Below are 19,673 nucleotides of genomic sequence, written 5' to 3'. Positions count from 1 at the left end.
CCCAAGTGTAGCCCACATCCTCCTCTCCTCCTGGTCTCACCCTCCCCTCCTTTATTTTACCTCTTTAAAATATTTAATAAATATGTGTGTGTGGGTGTAGATATATGTGCCTGCACCACTGTGCGTGCAGCTGCTGCTGGAGGCCAGAAACGGGTGTCAGATCTCCTGGAACTAGGGTTAAAGCAAGTGCTGAGCCACCTAATGTCAGTGCTGGACCCTGAACTTTGGTCCCCTGTTAGAGCAGCAAGTGCCATTAAAAACTGAGCATCATCTCTGCAGCCCTGGGGTTTTGTTTCAAGAGAATTCAAAATCCAGTGTGGAAATGCAGTAATTGCACCAACAACTATTGTATAATTGGTAGAAGTTGGCACCAGAAGCATCAGGGCAAGAGAAAGTAGACGGGTGAGATTTAGAATAACAGAGAGCTCGGGGAAGCGAGATCCAGGTGCACCCAAAGGTGTGCCCGAGATTGGACTTATGAAAGCGTACCGCGTGTTTGTGAGAAATAAGCATATCCCTTTCCGTGGCCTGGTGCGGCAGCTAGTGCAGGAATTGCTGAGCTGAACTAACAAATGCGGTAAAAGCATTTGGTATCAGATTGCTGACTTGGGTGGAGTTGGTTTGGAAATAAGAGTCTCCTGGTAGAAGGAAATGGCTGAGAGCTCTGTTTTCAGATAAAGCTGGAGAGAGGCTGAGGAAGGTTTAATCCCAGCTCTTAGAGGCAGGGCAGGGTCATCTCTGTGAGTTTGAGGCCAACCTGGTCTACATTGAGTTCTAAATCATGCGGGGGTACACATCCTATCTAAAAAAATCCTGGTCCAGTTATTCTGCTAAATGGACACAGTGTCACACAGCCACCATGGGTTAGTGCACTTCTTCACCTCGTCAAAGCCCCAAACGCCTCCATCAGAGACCCTAAAACAGGCCTGGCGGCTCTCCAGTTCCCGCAACCACACTTGGTGGCTCACAGCTGTTCATCCAGCCCCAGGGGCTCCTACGTCCTCCTTCAGTCTTTATGGTCACCTGTATACACACACACACACACACACACACACACAGGTCTAGAGAGACCCCAGTGATCGTGGGATAGTTTATAATGTATCATTGAAAAGATATGTTCTCTGCCAGAGAAGACCATGGGTTTAAGCCAACAGAAAGTCTTTATAAGCTGGCTGGTGACAGCACAGGGTGTTTGAGAGCCCACTGTAGCACTGGGCCTTTCTCAGGGTGAACTTTTTTTAATTTATGATTGATTGATTTATTATGTATACAGTGTTCTGTCTGCATGTACACCTGCACGCCAGAAGAGGGCACCAGAGCTCATTATAGCTGATTAGGGGCCACCATGTGGGTGCTGGGAATTGAACTCAGGATCTCTGGAAGAGCAGCCAGTGCTCTAACTTCTGAGCCATCTCTCCAGGCCCTCAGGATGGGCATTTGAACACAAAACCCATGTTCTGGGTTGACGTACTTCAGTTAACAAGAACAGTTAGCCAGAACTGGAACTCCAGGAGCCAGAGAGCAAGGTCGGCACTTTGGAGGCTCCCAGGACCATGGGCTTCGGTGGAGCGGGCCTTTGTTTTGGTTCTGGCAGGTGGTGCGGTCTGTGCGTTGTATCTTACAGCCTGAAGGGTACGTCCACCGGCCATGGTCATCCATGCAGGCAGGCCTGTCCTATTGCAGTGTCAGGGGCCTGGAGAGCTGTCTTCACCTTTAAGAGCCCTTGTTGCTTTTGCAGAGGACCCAGGTTGATTCCCAGCACCCACGTGGTGGCTCACACCTTTAACTGCAGTCCAGGGTACCCGGCACCCTGGCCTCATGGGCACCAGGCATGCAGGCGGTGCACACTTATATCTGTAGGTCCCACAGACAGCAGAAGAGGGTGACAATAACGGGAAAGCGAAGCCGTGACAGGCTCTAGGATGAGAGAATCAGCATCTCCTACGTGTGTGAGATGTACACACTCGCCATTCTCTTGGTCTCTGATTCATGGTCTCTGCGCACTTCGCTGTTGGTGACATCATCTGAGGACCAGTGCTTCGTAAAGAGGTTTAGTTAACTACCAGCCCCAGAAGCCTGAGACCGTCGCGCCATGGTCTGCCCAGCTCTGGTGAAAGCTCACGGCTGATGGCCTCACGATGGCAGCCGTGAGTGTGAGTGACAGTGGCCCAGGAAGATCACGGAGTTATCAGAGGCGCTCCGAGGTGGGCTCTCCCTCGGCAGCCTCACCACTCCGGAGACCAAGCTCCTAGCTCGGGAAGCCCCGGAGCAAACTGTAGCGACTAGATGCTCTTTCTCTGCAGTTTTCTTTCTTTCATACTTTAACTCTTTACTGACACAGACCTTTCACACACAACCTTCCTTTGTGCATTATTTTCTTTTGTTTCAGTTTTTGTTTTTCAAGACAGGGTTCTCTATGTAGCCCTGGCTCTCCTGGACTCACTCTGTAGACCAGGCTGGCCTTGAACTCACAGAGATCCCCCTGCCTCTGCCTCCCAAGTGCTAGGATTACAGGTGTGTGCCACTGTGCTCCACAGCATTCTGTTTTCTCAGTTTTTGTATATGTTCATTTAAAATTTGAAATCAACTCCAAACTATATTGCCCGGGCTGGGCTTGAACCCAGGGGCTCTGCTGATCCTCGTGCTTGTCTTCCCTTACAGAGGGGGCTGTGGGCCCAGTGCCACCATGACCTGCTCTAACCAAAGCATGAACACACACAAACCCCAACAGCAGAGACGACCAGTGACCTGGACTGGGCCTCCATGTCCAGGAAACAAATGACTGAAGCTGCTCGGTTTCTCAGTCACGTGTGTGTGTGTGTGTGTGCATGCATGTGTTCATGCATGTGTGCATGCATGTGGAGCTGAGTTCGGTGTCAGTCGCTTTCCTCAGTTGGTCCCCTCTGTATTTCTTAACTTACTTATCTGTGTTACGCAGCAGGGGAGTTGGCTGTCTTCTGATGTGTAGGTTCCAGGACTGAGCACAAGTTGCCAGGCCTCGTGGTGAGGTTCCCTTACCTGCTAAGCCACCCCATGCCCTCCAGCCTTATGATCATCACTTAGCTCTTCATTGATTCTCTTTGAATTTAACATTGTACACCCCAGTCCCTCATCTCCCCAGCCCTCCATATCTGTCCTCTGCCCTTGCAACCTCCCTCCCCCCAAAAGAAAACCAAAAATAAAAATAGGAAAACAAAACAACCAAACCCATCTCAGGGTGGAAGCTGCAGTGTGCCGCAGCATGTCGGTACACCCTTCTGCCCAGTTTTCCTTGCAGATCTTGACCCCAGAGAGCCACTGATCTGGTTCAAGGCCTCCAGCTTCCGCTCCACCATCAATTCTGGATGCTCATCGGGACTCCCCTTCGGTATCCCGTTGTTCCCCGTGTCAGGGAGATCCTGCAGCTTTGGGACAGCAGGGATGGCCCCTTCACACCCTCCAGCAATTCGATGATGGGGCGGGCTAACTCAAAGCCCGGGATCTTGGCCTGGGTGGTGGCTAAGCTGGTCAGCCGCCAGCTCTCCCACTCTCATGGGCACCTTTCCCTTGCCAGGTCACCAGGGCCAGCTCTGCTGTGCTGCCCAGGCCAGGGGCGGGGCCAGCTCAAGGACAGAAGCAGGAAGCCAGAGCCAGCGGTCAGGGTTGTCCTGAGACATCTTTATCGCAGTGCTTATGGTATGGCGGGGTCTGCGTGTGTTAGTTTGGATATTTATAGTGTAAGTGAAGGTCCACAGAACTGATAAGATGTGGGTCAGTAAATATTTGTGTCTTGGCAAAACTGCAAAGATGAGCTGCCGCTGCGCCGGAAGAGCCTACGTTCTTGCGGGGAATCGGATACAAACGGAACTCCAAGACGCATTTAGACCACACGTCATGGCCCCAGGAAGCTTAAAAGCTTCTGCCCATCCATAGGGGCAGAGGCCATTTTGAGCAGTTCAATACCCGCCCCACCTAAATAAACCCCTTCTAGCCCAGTAAGTTTTCCATTTCACATTATGAGACTAGTTCGGTGCCCACCACACCGAGAGGGCATTTCATTCCCTGCTCCAAATCCAAGTTCTGGCTAAACTTGTCCTGACTAACCGTGGCAGCCTAAGAAGACAGCATGATTTTTGCCATGGGGACCAGGGAGCACCCCCTCCAGTGGTTTTTAGCAGGAGATAGTTGAGGAGAGGAGCCTGTCCACTCCCTAGACCAGCCCTTCAGGTTCGGCTGGCTACTGCGCTCACATCCCAGAGAACTCCTTGTTATATTCTAATATCCTACTATGTATGTTTAAGTCAAGTTCTTTTTTTTTTTTTTCCAGCCAGACAGTCCTAATTAGTACCATGAAATTATGAACCAAGATCTGTTGGAGCAGGAGAAAAAGAACTTGACTTGGATAGAAGGAAATGGGACATAAAGAATGTGAAGGGGACTAGAGAGGAGAAACATGGATGGCAGCTGAGTGGAGCCAGAAGGGACGCAGAAGACGCTGCTCGAGAGGCGGCCAGTGGTCCAGCGCGGAGGATGTGGAAAGGAATGCCAGGGAAAGCTGCGGCAAGAGCTTGACATTGGGCTAAGCTTTAGAGTAAGAAAATAACCACGTGTGTTTCTAGCACCATGATTTTACACACTTACAGATGATGTAATTTACGTTCAAAGGCAGACTGACCAGTAATGTTTGTGTGTGTTTGTGGTCTGAGCACTTAGGAAGCTGAGGCAGGAAGACCTCAAGTTTTAGGCCAGTATGGGCTATAGAGAGACTATCCAGTGAGAGACAGAGACAGAGAAAGACAAAGAGACAAGAGAGACAGAGACAGAGAGAAGAGATAGAGAGAGGAGACATACACACAGAGACCAAGAGAGCCTGAGGGAGAGTGAGCAGGAGTGGGGGAGAGACAGAGAACACAGCACAGATCAAAGAGAGGCCTGTGCAGGAAGAGAAAGATGTTTGCAAAAAGAATTCTGTGGCAGACGGGGCTAGATCAACAGCTCAAGAGAGAACGTGTTTTCCTGGCAGAGGACCAGCGTTCCCAGTGCTCACATGGCAGCTCGTGACCACCCCTGACTCTAAGGGATCCAGTCCCTCTTCTGATCCCTGTGGGCACCAGGCAACACAGAGGCAAGCAGGCACAACACTCACGCATAGACCATCTAAACAGCTCCTTCAGCGGTGGGATCAAGAGGACACCTGTGCAGCAATGGCCCTTGAGCCCACCATCCAGGGAAATGGCCCTCATCCCGTGCACACACCTCATCACCACACCTGTGCACATTCCCATTACTGGATTCATTGTGGGGTGAATCCAAGGCATAGCACTTACACGAGGATATTTTGAATGATGGGGTTACCACCATCACCATCACAGACACAACCTTGGACACCGGCAGGATTTCAAACACTGCAAGGTTTCAAACGGATAGACACAACTGACTCCGAAAACCGCCTTCCTCGTGTGCGCTGCTGGCTGCTGCCCGTCTCGGGGGCTGGCTGGGAGGGCAGAGAGGAAGGAAACCTGATTTCCCACACGCTGCCAGAGTGCTCGTCCTAACTGTGAGGGAGGGCGAGGAGGTGGTGAGGTTCGCACCTGTGCTGAGGAGACGGCGCTGGAAGAAGGGCACACCTCAAGGTAAGCACACCGCGGCTTGGCTCGGTGCTGTCAGCCTTATCGCTACCTGTGCGCAGCTAGCAAAACAACCTTTATCCTGAAACTTTGGCAGGAACACCGTTACGAGTGTGAAATCGTCCAGTTGCTTTTTCCTCCCTGGGATGTTATTCATTGCGTAGCTTTGAACAGCGATCGAGAAGGGAGTAATCCGTGCTCTGTGAGAGAGAGGGTGGGGTCTTGCTCACCCTCTTGCTGCCAAGAAGGAGGCGGTCCCTGAATGCTGGGTGGAGGAGAAAGAAATGTTCACTTTTAGCCAAACAGACTGTAACTGGGATACTGTTGGTCTCTGGTGGTCTATCATAAAAGATGATACAAATGGAAATAGTGTTATTGTGCTATTTGGTAAATAATTTAATTATACAAAGGCTGGACTTGGTGGCACATGCCTTTATAATCCCAAGTGCTGGGGAGGCAGAGGCAGGCAGGTCTCTGTGAGTTCAAGGCCAGCCTGCTTTACAGATGGAGTTCCAGGGCTGCATAGTAAGATCATCTCATATCAATCAATTAATCAACCAACCAATCAACCAGTCAGTCAATCATAATAAAGAAAAATAATTTACTTGCATAAAATATGCCCAGGTGACCAAGTGGGATTGATGCATGTTGTCAATTCTTCGTATTCACAGGTTCTATGAAGTCAACCAGCTGCTGATTTATGTTCTTCTATTTGAGGCACTGGGGTGGAACTCTGGGGCTAGCACATGGCTTAAAACATTTCACTGATGAGGCAGAGGCAGGAGGATCATCACAAGCTTGACGCCAGCTTGGGTTACATAATGAGACCCTATCTCAAAAACCCAAAAATAAGAGGGTACCCTAGTAATGGGAGCAGGGTCTGTCTCTGACACAGCTTTGGCTGGTTGTTTTATTGACAATACAGAGAACAAATGGTGGCATGTTTACACAAACTTGAGACAGATGATGCTTAGAATAAACATCACAATGCAATGTCTGGATTGAAACCAGAGAGTGGGGTAGAGAAATCAGCATTTGATTGCACAAGGGTAAACTGTATACATTCCACAAGAACATTATACCAACACTTCTCCTTGCTTGTTTTTGCTTTGTTTTGTGCTAGATGGTCCACGGAAGTGCTCTACCATTGAGCCACACTTCAGTGGTCAAACTGCTTTCATTCTCCAAGATCCATGTGTCTTCACAGAGCCCACCAGCAAGTCAGGAGGAATTACCAGTGTCAATACGCTCAAGTCTTTGAAACTAGTCTTGATATCCAGAGACCGGTACTGCATTTAGTGTGCTGGCCTGGTAGCTAGAAGCAGCTTTAAAGGCTCCTGCTTGGGCTATTTTTTTCCTACAATAGCCCTGACAGGACATGTTCAGAAGCCACTGCAAGGGTTCTGCCCACTGCTGGGTATGCCTGTGCCACTGTATGGCACAGGCCTGGGCAACAACAGATAAACCGATGCCAGAACTCTGTGGCTCATTTAACAACCCCAAGCCCTGCTCTCACTGGCATGTTTTGGGCGTTTAGGACTCAGTATCCGTCCAGAGCCCGTTCCGACTTCCCCCTCTCTGATCCACAGTCATTCAGCAAAGGACTGCAGCTTCTGGAGAGGAAAATCTACGTTGTGAGTGGCTGGCTGTGTGGTGGGAGCCTTCTTCACGGGGGGCTGGACTTCATGCAAGCAGCTTGAGGTTCGGAACCTCACTCCAGTCTTGGTTAAAGACTAAGATTCTTTCCTATGGGGCCAGACCTGAAGTGTCTCCAGTTAAAAAAATAAAATTTTTAAGGGTTGGGAGAATGACACAGAGGAAGAGCATGTTAGGGTGCCTCAGGTCCTAAGTTTCATTCTCAGCAGCACAGACACGAAGGAGCGAACTTTTCTGTAGGCTGCGCATCTCCTTCTGTAGGCTGCGTGCCAACTCTCATTCTTGCAGCACAACTTGCCTTTGCCAAATTCCTCTGTAGGTCACGCTTTCTGCTCACCACTCTGGCTCCACGGTAGATTGTCAGAGCCACAGCAACATTGCCGGCTGCTGCGGCTGCTCGCTCCAGGCCACCTGGAACCCCTTACCTTCCCTGCTTTCAGGGAGCTCCTTTCTGCTCATTCGTGGCAGACAGTTGTCACCAAAGAACCCTTTAAGGAAACGCTCCTCGCCGTGTGTGTCTTGCTGCTTCGGGAAAGCTCCCTGTGGCCATGGGAAAGGGTAGAAGAGAGCATTTCACCTAAGCCGACTGCTTTAACCCAACACCCCCGCGCCTTTGGAAGTTTCCCTCGATGGTAGTCATTCTCTTCGGGAGCTGATTTTGGCCTCCAGTAGCACTTGGCAATGTCTGAAGCCATTTTTGGACATTGTAACTAGAAGTGTGTTACAGGTATCTGCTAGGTACGGGCCAAGGTACTACCAAATATGGCAGGATTCAGACGAGGCAAGGCACCAGGGCCTAAAACTAGATCTCTGACTTGGCTCACCCTAGTCGTGGCCCTAACGGTAAACACTATTCAATGCCTTGGACAGGCCTCTGACCAAGTATTGTATGAATGCTTCCAACGTTGAGCAATTCTGCTGTAGAGTATTGGGAATATCCACGGGTTAAGTCGCCTTAGGCCTAGACTTCTGTCAGCCAAACACCCAGAGCCGTGTTAGAGCGAGTCTCTGCAGGGTGAGTGCCAGTGTGTTTGGCTGCTTCAACTTTATACTTCCTCTCTCTCTTCCCCCTCTCTCCCTCTCTCTTTCCCCTTCCCTCCCTCTCCCTCTCCTTCTCCCACTCCCTCTCTTTCTCCCTCTGAGACAGGGTTTCTCTGTGTAGTCCTGGCTGTCTTGGACTCACTTTGTAGACCAGACTGGCCTGGAACGCACAGAGATACACCTGCCTCTGTCTCCAGGGTGCTGGGATTACAGGTGTGCACCGCTGCGAACTGCTTGGTCCCATACTTTTTTTTTTAAGTAAATTATTCTTTATTTTATGTGTATCAGTGTGAAGGTGTCAAATCTCTTGGAATTGGGGTTACAGACAGTTGTGAACTGCCATGTGGGTGCTGGGAATTGAACCCAGGTCGTTTGGAAGAGCAGACAGTGCCCTTAACCACTGAGCCATCTCTCCAGCCCAGTCCCATACTCTTAAGATCTTTCCTACACATATCACCAGGTTAAGATACGATGGTTGTTAAAAACTGTGAACTTGCTGGAGAGATGGCTCAGTGGTTAAGGGCACTTATTGCTCTTGCATAGGACCCAAGTTCAGTGTCCCAGAACCTATACGGTGGATCACAACCATCCATAACTCCAGTTTCAGGGGATCCAATGCCCTCTCCTGACAGGGCACATCCATCCATCCATCCATCCATACATACATACATACATACATACATACATACAGGCGAAGCACACATACAATAAATAAATCTAAAAGCAAGCAAACAAAACCTGCAAATTGTAAACTCTAATGCTGTGCATTAGTGGAGTAAGCGGCTCCTCAGTGGGCATCTGTCTGCGCGTGGTTAGGCACTGTGTCTCAGGCCGTGGGGCCTGCTTCTAGATCTAGGAGCAATGCAAGCCGAGTGCCGGGCTCTGGGAGGAAATGGCACCCTTCATAAAGCGCCTACCTCGTGGGAAACCTGTGTGATTTCTTCAGGCAAAGAGAGTCTGACACGAATCTTTAATGGAACGACATGGGGGAGAATAAATAAAAATAGTGAAGTGTGATTGAATCTTACATTTCAAGTATGATCCATTCCTTACAGATGTGATTTCATTACACAGAAACAGATGAGATTTGTCTGTTTTGGAAGAAAAGGCTGGATAGAAATTGGGTCTCATAGATGACACTAGCTCCATTATGAAACTCAAGTGTTTGTGATGGCAATTGCTGGGTACTTGTGCCCTGATTATGGACACAGTGCAGCTCACCTCTTCAAAGCGAGGCTTTTGTGACAGCACCCTGTTCTCGGTGGCACACTGTTCTCCATGGTACCCTGTTCTCCGTGGCACACTGTTCTCTGGGCACACTGTTTTCCGGGGCACACTATTCTCCATGGCACCCTTTGTGGGCACTCACAATGAGTGAAAACAATATCCACGCAGAGAATCTGGATCCTCGCATATACAACAGAGCTATACTAATGGAGCAGAACAGTGAGCTACGGACACCACGATTCTGTGCTGGGGACAAATATTAACCAGCTGCAGCTGCAAACTTAGGTGCACATGCTCTAGCTCTGAGTTTCACTAAGTTGTTTAGATGGAATGAAAAAATCAGGTTTGGCTTTGCCAATGATAAAAGAACATAAATTTAGGGAAACGTGTTAGCACGTGACTGTAGTTCTAGCACATGGGGGCTAAAAGCAGGAAGATTGCTTTTGAATCCTAGGCCAGCCAGGGCCACATAACGAGTCCAAGACGGTCTGGGATATAAAGTAAAACTCTGCTTGAGGAGGAAGATAAAAGCTTGGCCTGGAGGAACATTCGGGAGGCAGAGGTAGCGGGGCCTCTGTGTGTTCAAGGCCAGCCTGCTCCACACACAGTGAGTTCCAGGACAGCCAGGGCTGTTCTGCTATGCCTTGTTATGGCGCCCAAGCCGGCTTTAATCACCCTGCCTCAGCTGCCCGGCTGTTCAGATTATAAACACGGGCCCCAGCAGGCAAGGATAGGTGCTGCCAAGGCTGAAGGACTGGCTGGGACTCACCCAGCAGGAGGAGAGAACCATCTTTCCTGAGTCCTCCTCTCACCCTCGTGTCTGCTGTGGCTCCTGTGCACGTCTGCTCGCACAGATTTAAAACGTAGTGAAACATTTTGCTTAAAGATTACAGGTGTGTACCATGGATGGCTGCCAACACCATGCCCTGCTTCTGACATCTTTTTAAAATGAAAAAAGAACAGTTCGCCTAAAAAGAAAAGAAAACCCCGAATGGTGGGGCATGGCTGCCACCCAGCACTTGGAAGGCGGGAGCAGAAAAACTGTTAAAGCCTCGCCTGGCTATGTGCACCTGCGCTCCCAGCCCAGGGGCGTCAGCAAGAGGTGGACAACACAGCCGATGCCAGGCCGGTGAGGGGCCTTACCACACAAAAAAGTATATGGCCTGTAAGGAAAGTTACAAGTGCACATTTGTACATGCCACACACACGTGCACACGACACACACATGTATGCACACATACACACACAGTGAATTTTTTTTGAAAAAGGAAACAAAATCTAGAAGCCCACTGTCTTCCAAAATTTTTTTTTGTGTCACATGTCTGCCAGATATTTACTGTTTTTAGAAAACTGGACAATGTCAGAGGCAGTGTCGGGAATTTTTTTAAGAGCTGGAGAAATTATTTAACAAACCCCACTTGCGTTCTCCTTTGATCCTCCTGGTAACTTTAGTAGGCAACCATTTTTAGATTAATTCTTAGCGAGCATTAGAATCGCTTGTAAATGTTTCCTTTGATGTTTATCAGAGTGTGCTTCGCCTGATGACTTGGGGGGGGAGCCTGAAAACCACAGGGAGGGGAATAAGGAAGTGAGTCTTGCCGGGCAGGCGGCTGAGGCGACAGCCCAGTGGTTAAAAGCATTTACTGCTCTTGTCGAAAAGCCTGGTTCTGCTCCCAGCGCCCACAGGAAGGCTCACTCACCTGTAACTCCTAGTTCAAGGGGACCAGGCGTTCTCTTCTGACACGGGGTGCACAGACACAGAAAACCAACCCCAAATTCTGCCTCTACCAGCAGAGGAGGAAATGGAGTCCTCAGGAACAGATCCCCAGCTGCTGCAGTCTGAATGTGACCGTAAACTCTTTTAACACTTGGTGTTTAGTCCCCCAAGCCCTCTTCACCCACCCTCGTTGGGGGAACTGTTGGGGAGCTTCGGGAACTCCGGGAAGCTTCGAGGAGCTTTGGAGAGCTGTTGGGGAACTTTGGGGAGCTTCTGGGAGCTGTTGGGGAGCTGCGGAAGTAGGATCTCACTGGAGGAAGTGCGTCCTTGGGGTAGGCCAGGGAGCGCTACAGACCCACTTCCTGTCCTCCCCGGCTCCTGACCACACCAGCCTCGTGTGCTGCTGAAGGCCTTCCCCAGCAGGGCGGACTGTATCCTCTCAGACTGTGGTCTAGAGCAGACCCTGCTCCCCAGAGTTGCTTTCATCGGGCGCTTTGCCACAACAGCCAGAAAGGAACCTCTGCACGAGCCGGAATGGCGGTCACAGCCACCATGCCTATAGGACTATCAGAATGGATGGATGGATTTTCTTTGTCTCGTGGTGTCTTACAAACTTTGAATTTGGGTGACTATGCTTGAGGCCACATTCTCTCTTCAGCCATCATTTCTACCTTCCGACTTAGAAGCATTAAATTACGGTGGCCCCAGCAGGCACTTGAGTTTATAGCCACAGTGATGTCCGGGGTCCCGGCTGCCTCCAAGGGCCTTGTCTGAGTCTGTGTGCTGCCACCGGGGCCGTGCTCGTGGTGTCACCGGAAGCCACGTGGAAGTGGAAGGTCATGGTCCGGGCTCCCAAGGAAGCCACTTTTGCAGTGCTATCAACTGCACAGTGGAAGGCTCTGTGACAACCCCTCTCCCCCCAGCCCCCAAAAGTAGCAGTCTAAACAGGAAGCCATCAAAGAGACTTCTTAAGAATTGTGCTAAGGATGCCGAAGTGCAGCTCTGTACAGCTGACGTCTTCTGGTGGGGTGTGGAGGGAAGGCCTCGGCTCTGTTTAAGGGTCAGGCCACTCTTCATGCTCCTGTGAGTGCACAGATACCACAAATTGGACTTGGATTTTTTTTTTCTGTTTTTTTATTTTCATTTTTTGAGGGGGGTCACAAGGGTGGGGGGCAGATACGGAAGGACTGGGAAGTGAGTGTGAAACCCCCGGAGACTCAGTAGAAAATATTACGTTGAATAATAAAAAGTAAGACAATGAGCTTTGTTACTTACCAATATGCTCTGCTTTCCTTCCATGAATTCCCACCTCCCGAGGCTTTCCTTTTCCTCCAGGTCCTTTCCGTCCTATAGGGTCCTCACCCCTTTGTCTGCCTTCAACCCGCATACACCCTACAGCCCTTTCTTAACCCCCTTCCCCTACCATCCCTTCCTTCTCTCTCATTACCCCCCTTTTTTTTCATTTCATGACCTACCACATACTCAAATATAGACACATACAAAAACATCTGTATTTGTAGATTCTGCATATGAGACAAACCTATAGTATTTTCTTGTCTTACTCTGGCTTAATTCACTTAACAAAATGATTCCTACTTCTATCCATTTCCTTACTAATGTCAGGCTTTAATTCCTCTTTGTAATTTCGTAAAATCCCAGTCGTGGATAATGTACCGCATTTTATTCATCACTTGATGGCCATCTCCGCCAGTCCTGTTCCTGGCTACTGTGAATAAAGCAGCAATCTCATCAATTCAGGAATAGAATTTTGCCTGTAGACATAGTTTGTGTTGCTAGCGTGATGCCAACTATGGCCAGCTAGTGAAGAATGGCTCCAAATGGTTAGAGGCAAGTCGTTAATAGGGCGGACAGGTAGTAAAACTTATAAATCAGGAACATGCAGTAAGGAAATGGAAAAGTCTAACATGAAGGAATGGTGGGTCCTGGGGATTTGGAAGGTCTATACATTAGCAAGAAAAATAAGTTTCAGTTCTTTTATGCTCACTCAAGAAGACAAAAACATCCTTGTCTGTTCGAACTCGCTGGAAAATTCCATGTTTTTCTAGATCCTAATAACAGGGGAGAGGATAGTGGAGCTGAGTGAGACAGCAAAGAGGAGGCGGCACCACGGGCCTCTCAGAGGGGGGAAGAGCCGGAGAAAAAGCATGGCCCTGAAGACCTAAGCACACCGACAGCAGCGACAGTTAAGTTTGGGGCTTAAAGGTTCCCTGCTACGAGACGCAGCAAAGTTTGTTACCTGGAACCCTGGGATGTCTTGGTAGATGCTCTGTCTGAAGCATGTCTGGAGTGTAGCAAAGAACAGATGTGGAGGGAGAGGAAGGATGGGGCCCGTGGAGAGGAAATAAACGCTGTGGTCTGAACGTGTCCCCAAAGCTTCCCTATTAGAAACTTGATACTAAATTGAACAGTGTTGGGGGTGGGGTCTAATATGGGTGTTCAGGGAGACCCTGTCCTGTTCCGTAAAGGAGAGCGGCCCCTCCTCCCTGTCCGTGAGAATCTTGCCAGCTTGATCAGTTGATTAGTAAAGCACCCTCTGAGCAGGTCTGTGTGGGTAGGGCCTGCCTGAGGCAGAGCCCTCAGCGTTGGCTGGCATGACTGTATGTTCGCCAGTGCATGCATGGCTCGTGCCTGAGGAACTGTAATCACAACGGTTGTGCGCTGACATGGGGGTGCCAGAACTAGAACTCGGGTCCTCTGCAAGAGAGGCAAGTGCTCCTAAGCACTGAGCCACCTCTCCAGCACCAGGATGTTTTATGTTATGGCTCATTTTGAATAGTAAGGCTGTAAAACTAACCTTTTCTCTACCTCTGTCTCAGAAGATGGCTACCTTCCGGCAGCTTTCACGTCCTTTAAATGATGCATAAAGAGTACTAGGACTGATGTCAAAGAAATGTTATTATCACAGAGCATGGGGGTGGCTTTCATTTTTATCTTCTCCCCGGCCTCTCTCCAGACTCATGTAGCTCAGGCTGGCCTTGAACTTGCTGTGTGCTGATGGGTAAGCTTGAACTTCTGGTTTCTCCTGTCTCCACCTCATAAGTCCTGGAATTACAGGTATATACCTCCAGACCCACTGTATGTGGTGAAGAAGAGGGAACCCAGCGCACGGCAGGCAAGCACTCTACAGCCCCAGGCAAAGGGTGCTACAGCCCCAGGCAAAGGGTGGGTCTGCTCTAAGTCTGACCATCCCTATGCTCTCTGTCCTCCTCCCTGTTTCACATATGCCCACGTGCTATTCCACAGGCTACAACTACGGCAAAACGACTCTCACCAGATGCAGCCCTTCATCTTGGATTTCTTATCCTCCAGACCATCAGCCAAACAAAAGTTTGCTGTTCATAATTCACCCAGTGCGTGTTACTCTGCAGAGCAGCAGAAAGCAGAGTAAGGTGATTCATTAGTTACTTTTCCCATTGCTCTGGTAAAACACCCGTAAAATCAACCTCGCGGGGGAAGGTCCATTCTGCTTGGTTTTGGAAGCTTCGGTGTAACATGTCAGTGAAAGCAGGCTGGCCATCCCATCCCAGGGTGAGCAGGGAGTAGCGGCAGGGAGGGGCTCCGGCGAAAGACACACCTCAGGGAACACCTTCAGCCCAGACTGACCTTCACAGTTTCCCGCTTTCCGGGGGCTTCACCTGCAATCCCTCGATGGCTTCAGCTGCTCAGTAGGCAGCAGTCTCTGGAAACAGTTGCTCTCCTAGAACGTTCTCAACATAATCAAGCTGGTGGTCGGGACCAGCCACCAGAGGCACAGAGGAGGTTAGTGAATAGTTGGAGAATAGAGCCTGGTCAGAGAAGAAACTGGCCGAGATGACCGAGACCTCAGGGCCTAGCACCAGATTGATGGTCCCTCACTGAACAGGAGAATCCCTACCAGGAGAGCAAACCCCGTGTATACGACGCTTCCTGTGTTGCCATTAGACTACACTCTAAGTTTGCATTATTATTAGATTGAGGCATCAGATGGTATGCTCGCCTTCATGCTCCCCCCACACTGCGTGCGTGTGTGTGTGTGTGTGTGTGTGTGTGTGTCTGTGCGCGCGTGTGCATGTGCGTGTGTAGGCCTGAGTTTAGGCTCTCAGCTATTTACTCCATCAATAAACTACACCCCAGCCCCCTATCAGGTGTCCTTTAGACAATGCGTCTCTTTCTGGAGGGATACCCAGCCTGAGCCCTCATATCTTAAAGTGGCACACTACCGGACGCTTGTTCTGTGCACTCTCCACTCGGAGCCACCAAAAAGCAAAGGGTGAAGACGCTCAGACAGGACAGCATGCATTTGAGGTTGATTTGAACGCCGTTATCTGAGTACTCTAAAACTGTTTCAAATACGTATGCAGGCAGACCCCAATACTATGTGAGCTCAGCATCCGCTGTCCCTTCTGGAACCTTCTGCAGTCTTTCCTCTGAGAAACAACCCATCACCCGCCATGTTAGGCCGAGTGACCAAGGAGCACATCTCTCCGTAGGCCCTGACGCTCTTCTTCCAGCCAAGAAGAATGAACGGTGAGCACGTGACCCAAGCCATCCAGTCAGAATGAAGCCTGGAGCTTGGTGGGGAGGGGACCGTTCTTGAAACGTTCTCTGTGTCTCTGGAAACGCTAGCACTGATAGTGCAGGGTCTGGAGAGGAAGTCCCCACAGCAGAGGGACCCTGAGAGAGGAGACTGGCAGTGAAGAGGGGCCGAGCGCAGTCCTGGGCTTACCCCAAGTCCTGATGATGTCTGCCTTCCCATCGTCGGCGCTTACCTTCTCAGCCATGTGGGTCAATAAAACCTTGGGTTTAAAGCTTTTTTTAAATTTACCATATTTTGTTTGCTTGTTGCCCAAGTCAGATAAAAATAGCCACCTCGCAGCTTAAAAGGTACCGACGGCATGTGCTCCTGCGGCTGTGAGACGTGCTCGTTAATAGGCTTCTCCTGTTCTCCGGGCGGGCGGCCGTCAGATCTGGGCCGCCGGCTCCGCAGCCAGGCTGCTCGCCTCCCCCTCACCCCTGGCGGTGGCCTCCTTTCAGCTGCACGAGCAGGGAGCGCACAGTGGGCGCCTTCAGAGGTGGACCCAGAAGGCTAGTCACACAGACACCGGCCAGGGAGAGCTGTGTGACCACGCTGGCCTGGAGTCCCCGGGGAAGATTCCAGCCTGTCAGCGGGCCAACTCCGGGATGATCCCGCCGTCGGCTGAGGTGGAAAACACCCTCGAGAAACGTGGCTCTCTGAGCTGGGGACAATCAAGGGATGAGTCAGCCTTGCAGAGGAAACTGTCGCCTCTGCGAGGCCCAGCCCCCACCCCAGCGCGGCCTGCAGGCCTGCAAGGGCATAATAATACCTTAGGAGGGAAAGCTGCAGAGCTGAGCCTCTTTCAAAGCACTCCTGCATTCATTATCTCATTAGGATAGCGGATTTGCCATTTTTCCCTTCGGATTCATGTTAAAAAAAAAAAAAAAAAAATCAGAGCCAGCAAAGGAAATTATCATTTGGCTTTCGACAAGCTTTGAGAAGAGAAAAATCAGAATTGAATCCAAGAGCAAAGCTTCTCTAGAGACAGATACCTACACCCCTTCTCATGCTCAAAATGTCAGGAGGACAAGGCCAGAGTCTAGAGCAAAGAACACGATGTGTGTGTGTGTGTGCGTGCTCCTGCGTCCTTGTCAGGGGCCCCGGAACAGTGGGCTCACTGACCTCACCACATGAACATAAACTAAAATGCCTTGACAAATCTGTGAGAGGAAGGGAGGGAGGGAAAGAGAGAGACAGAGAGCGAGCCTGTTCTTGTCAAGCTCACTCTCTACCTGAGGGCTCTGTCCTCCTGCCTCCTTGGGGGTCTGGAGCCCTGAAGGGCGGGGAAGTGGAGCCAGAATGCAGCTAGGTAATAAGGGTGGCAGATCTCCAAGATGGCAGCCTCTTCCCCAGCCTTTTGACGTGAGACAAAAGCCCTGGCAGCCTTTGCCTCCCACTGGCAGGCTGGCTACCGATGAGCTGGCCACAAGTTCAAGGCTCGATCAGGTTGGGTCACACAACAGTTTCTGGCCAATCAACCATCCTAGTTGTTTTTCAAACTGCCCAACCCTACATTAGGGTAGGAAGACACTTCACAGGCTTTGAAAGGCCCAGGCTTGGAGAAGGGCCTGGACTTTTGTCTTTCTGGGTGCCCCGCCTGCTTTGCCAGAGGCTCTGCTTATTCTCTGCAGGCTGCATGTTTCTCTAACTGCGGGGTCTGTCTGCAGTGCTTGACGTCTCTCTGCTACCTGTTGCCTATCAGCAGCTGCTTCCTGGAGGATGGGACTTTTGCTGGGAGGGAGCCTGCAGGTTTGCTCAAGGGCAACTGGGAAGCAGCTGAAGCCTTGGTGCAGAGAAAGAAAGAGAAGGCTGTAGCCCTACAGTCACACCATGGCGGAAGAGCCTAGGACTGTGGGGAACAGGGGAGGAGAGAAGACGCTTCTGGGAAGTCCGTTCAGCCAGCGGCTCAGAACGACCAACCGTTCACACATGCACAAATGTACCTTTGGGATAACAATAGACCCCAAGCTGTTCATCGGACAGAAGTCTCCTCGCCTGAAGTCCTGACCAGAGCCTCTGATAAGCACTGAACAATGCTTAACAACCACACTCTGCCCTAGCAGCTGAAGACTGGAAATATCTACCACGGTTCCTGTCACAGTGATCCAGAGGAAATCTCCAAGCTATGGGGCCCTACATGGAGATGGCCCAAGAAAGTAAATTCTGTGAGCCTCAGAATTTTACCCCAGAACCAACTATCTCTAGATGATCTCATGTAGTCTAGGCTAGCCATGAGCTACTGTCTCAAAAAACAGAAACAAAGCAAGAGATGACCCTGGTTTCTTGGAACTGGTGGTGCTGTCCCTGAAATCCTGGCTGGGGTTTGGCTCCCGAGAGTCCCACAGGACTGAAGGGGAAGAAGATGATGAAGCAGGAAAAGAACTTATTCAGTCAGGCTGTACCGAGAAGAACAGGGATCTCAGTGTCCTCCCGCCTGGCTGTGGATAGCGACAGAAGCCCTAGGCTCTCCTAGGGACAGAGGCTGGATGTGTGCTGAGTCGGTGGCCTGCAGGGTCCTGCAGGCACTGGGGCAAGACCCCCCCCCCCAGGCTTTCTATTCCTGGAACTTGAGGGGAGAGGGAAGATGGGTTAAAGGGAAGCCCCATTAGACAGACAAAGACGAGAGCTTCCTTTTTTAGTTGCCATTCCTGTGTTCTGACAGTGGACACCGTATCTGAGGCAGGACAGAAAGACAGGAAACTCTAGGGGTTCAGGAGAGGGAAAGAAGCCCCTGTAGAGCTAGTTTTCCTTCTCAAACAAGGATGTTAAAACAACAAATAAGCAGGTAACCTGGGTATGCTGGTGCCCGCCTGGAATCTTAGCGTGGACTAGGTGGTGGCAAGAGGCTAGATGCTGGTTCAAGTCCAGCCGGGTCTACCTCGCTTTAAACTGCTTTTCTCAAGTATTTGTTACAGCCACAAAATTTCAGTACAGGTGCCTTTTAAGGCTCCACAAAAGCCCTGTTTGTTCAGTGCCCGCCTTCTGGCAGTGCTTGGCATTCCCTTGCTGGTCCACCTTCATTGTCACATTGTCTCTGCAACGTCCACCTTCATTGTCACATGGCATTCTTCCCACATGCCTCAGTTTCTAGGTGTCCTTTTCTTGTTGCGGATAGCAGACGCTGGCTTCAGAATACTCTCACCTTCACTAATACATTTTCAAAGACCCTAGTTCCAGGAGGGCCACGCTTGGGGTTCTCCACGGACACTAGCTTTGAGTAAGCAGGATTCGACTCACTCTAGGCCATCCCTTGGACCCCAAGGTTACTGTCTATCTCATGTGCAAATGCACTCAAGCTCCTCACTCAGGGCTGCAGTTGCCAGAGAGGAGACCAGAGTGCGCCACCTTTGCCCTGCAGCTCCCTCAAGGCTTCCTCGAGCCTCGGGTCGGCACACACGGATGCTACCTCTCCATTATTTATGCTCTCCTGAATTTACCTAAACTCTCCCCTGTCCAAGACTGAAGATGACAAAATCAGTGTAAATAAGTTATTTTTCAAGACTTAGGGGTTGCCATGACCAATGTATCTGTGATGGCACAGCAGGAGACTCAGCCCAGCAGGGCCCCAGCTTCTCTTTCCCGTCAGGGACCTCTCTAGGGTAAAGCAGATCCTAGGCCACGGGTCCACCAGCAAGGGAATGCCAAGCACTGCCAGAAGTTGGGCACTGAACAAACAGGGAAGATTTATCTCTGCCCACTACTTCACAGGTTTCAAAGCCACGTTCGCCTGGTCCCGTGGTTTCTAGCTGTGGTAAGGCAGAAGAGCAAAAAGGCATGGTGGAGTTGACTGCTCCTCTCCTGGTGGCCAGGAAGCAGGATGGAAGCGAGGGTCTACTCACTGCTCCAGGTC

This window comes from Meriones unguiculatus, chromosome 21 (genome assembly GCF_030254825.1).
Source record: "Meriones unguiculatus strain TT.TT164.6M chromosome 21, Bangor_MerUng_6.1, whole genome shotgun sequence".
NCBI lineage: Eukaryota > Metazoa > Chordata > Mammalia > Rodentia > Muridae > Meriones > Meriones unguiculatus.
Note: the sequence above shows the minus strand (reverse complement) of the source record.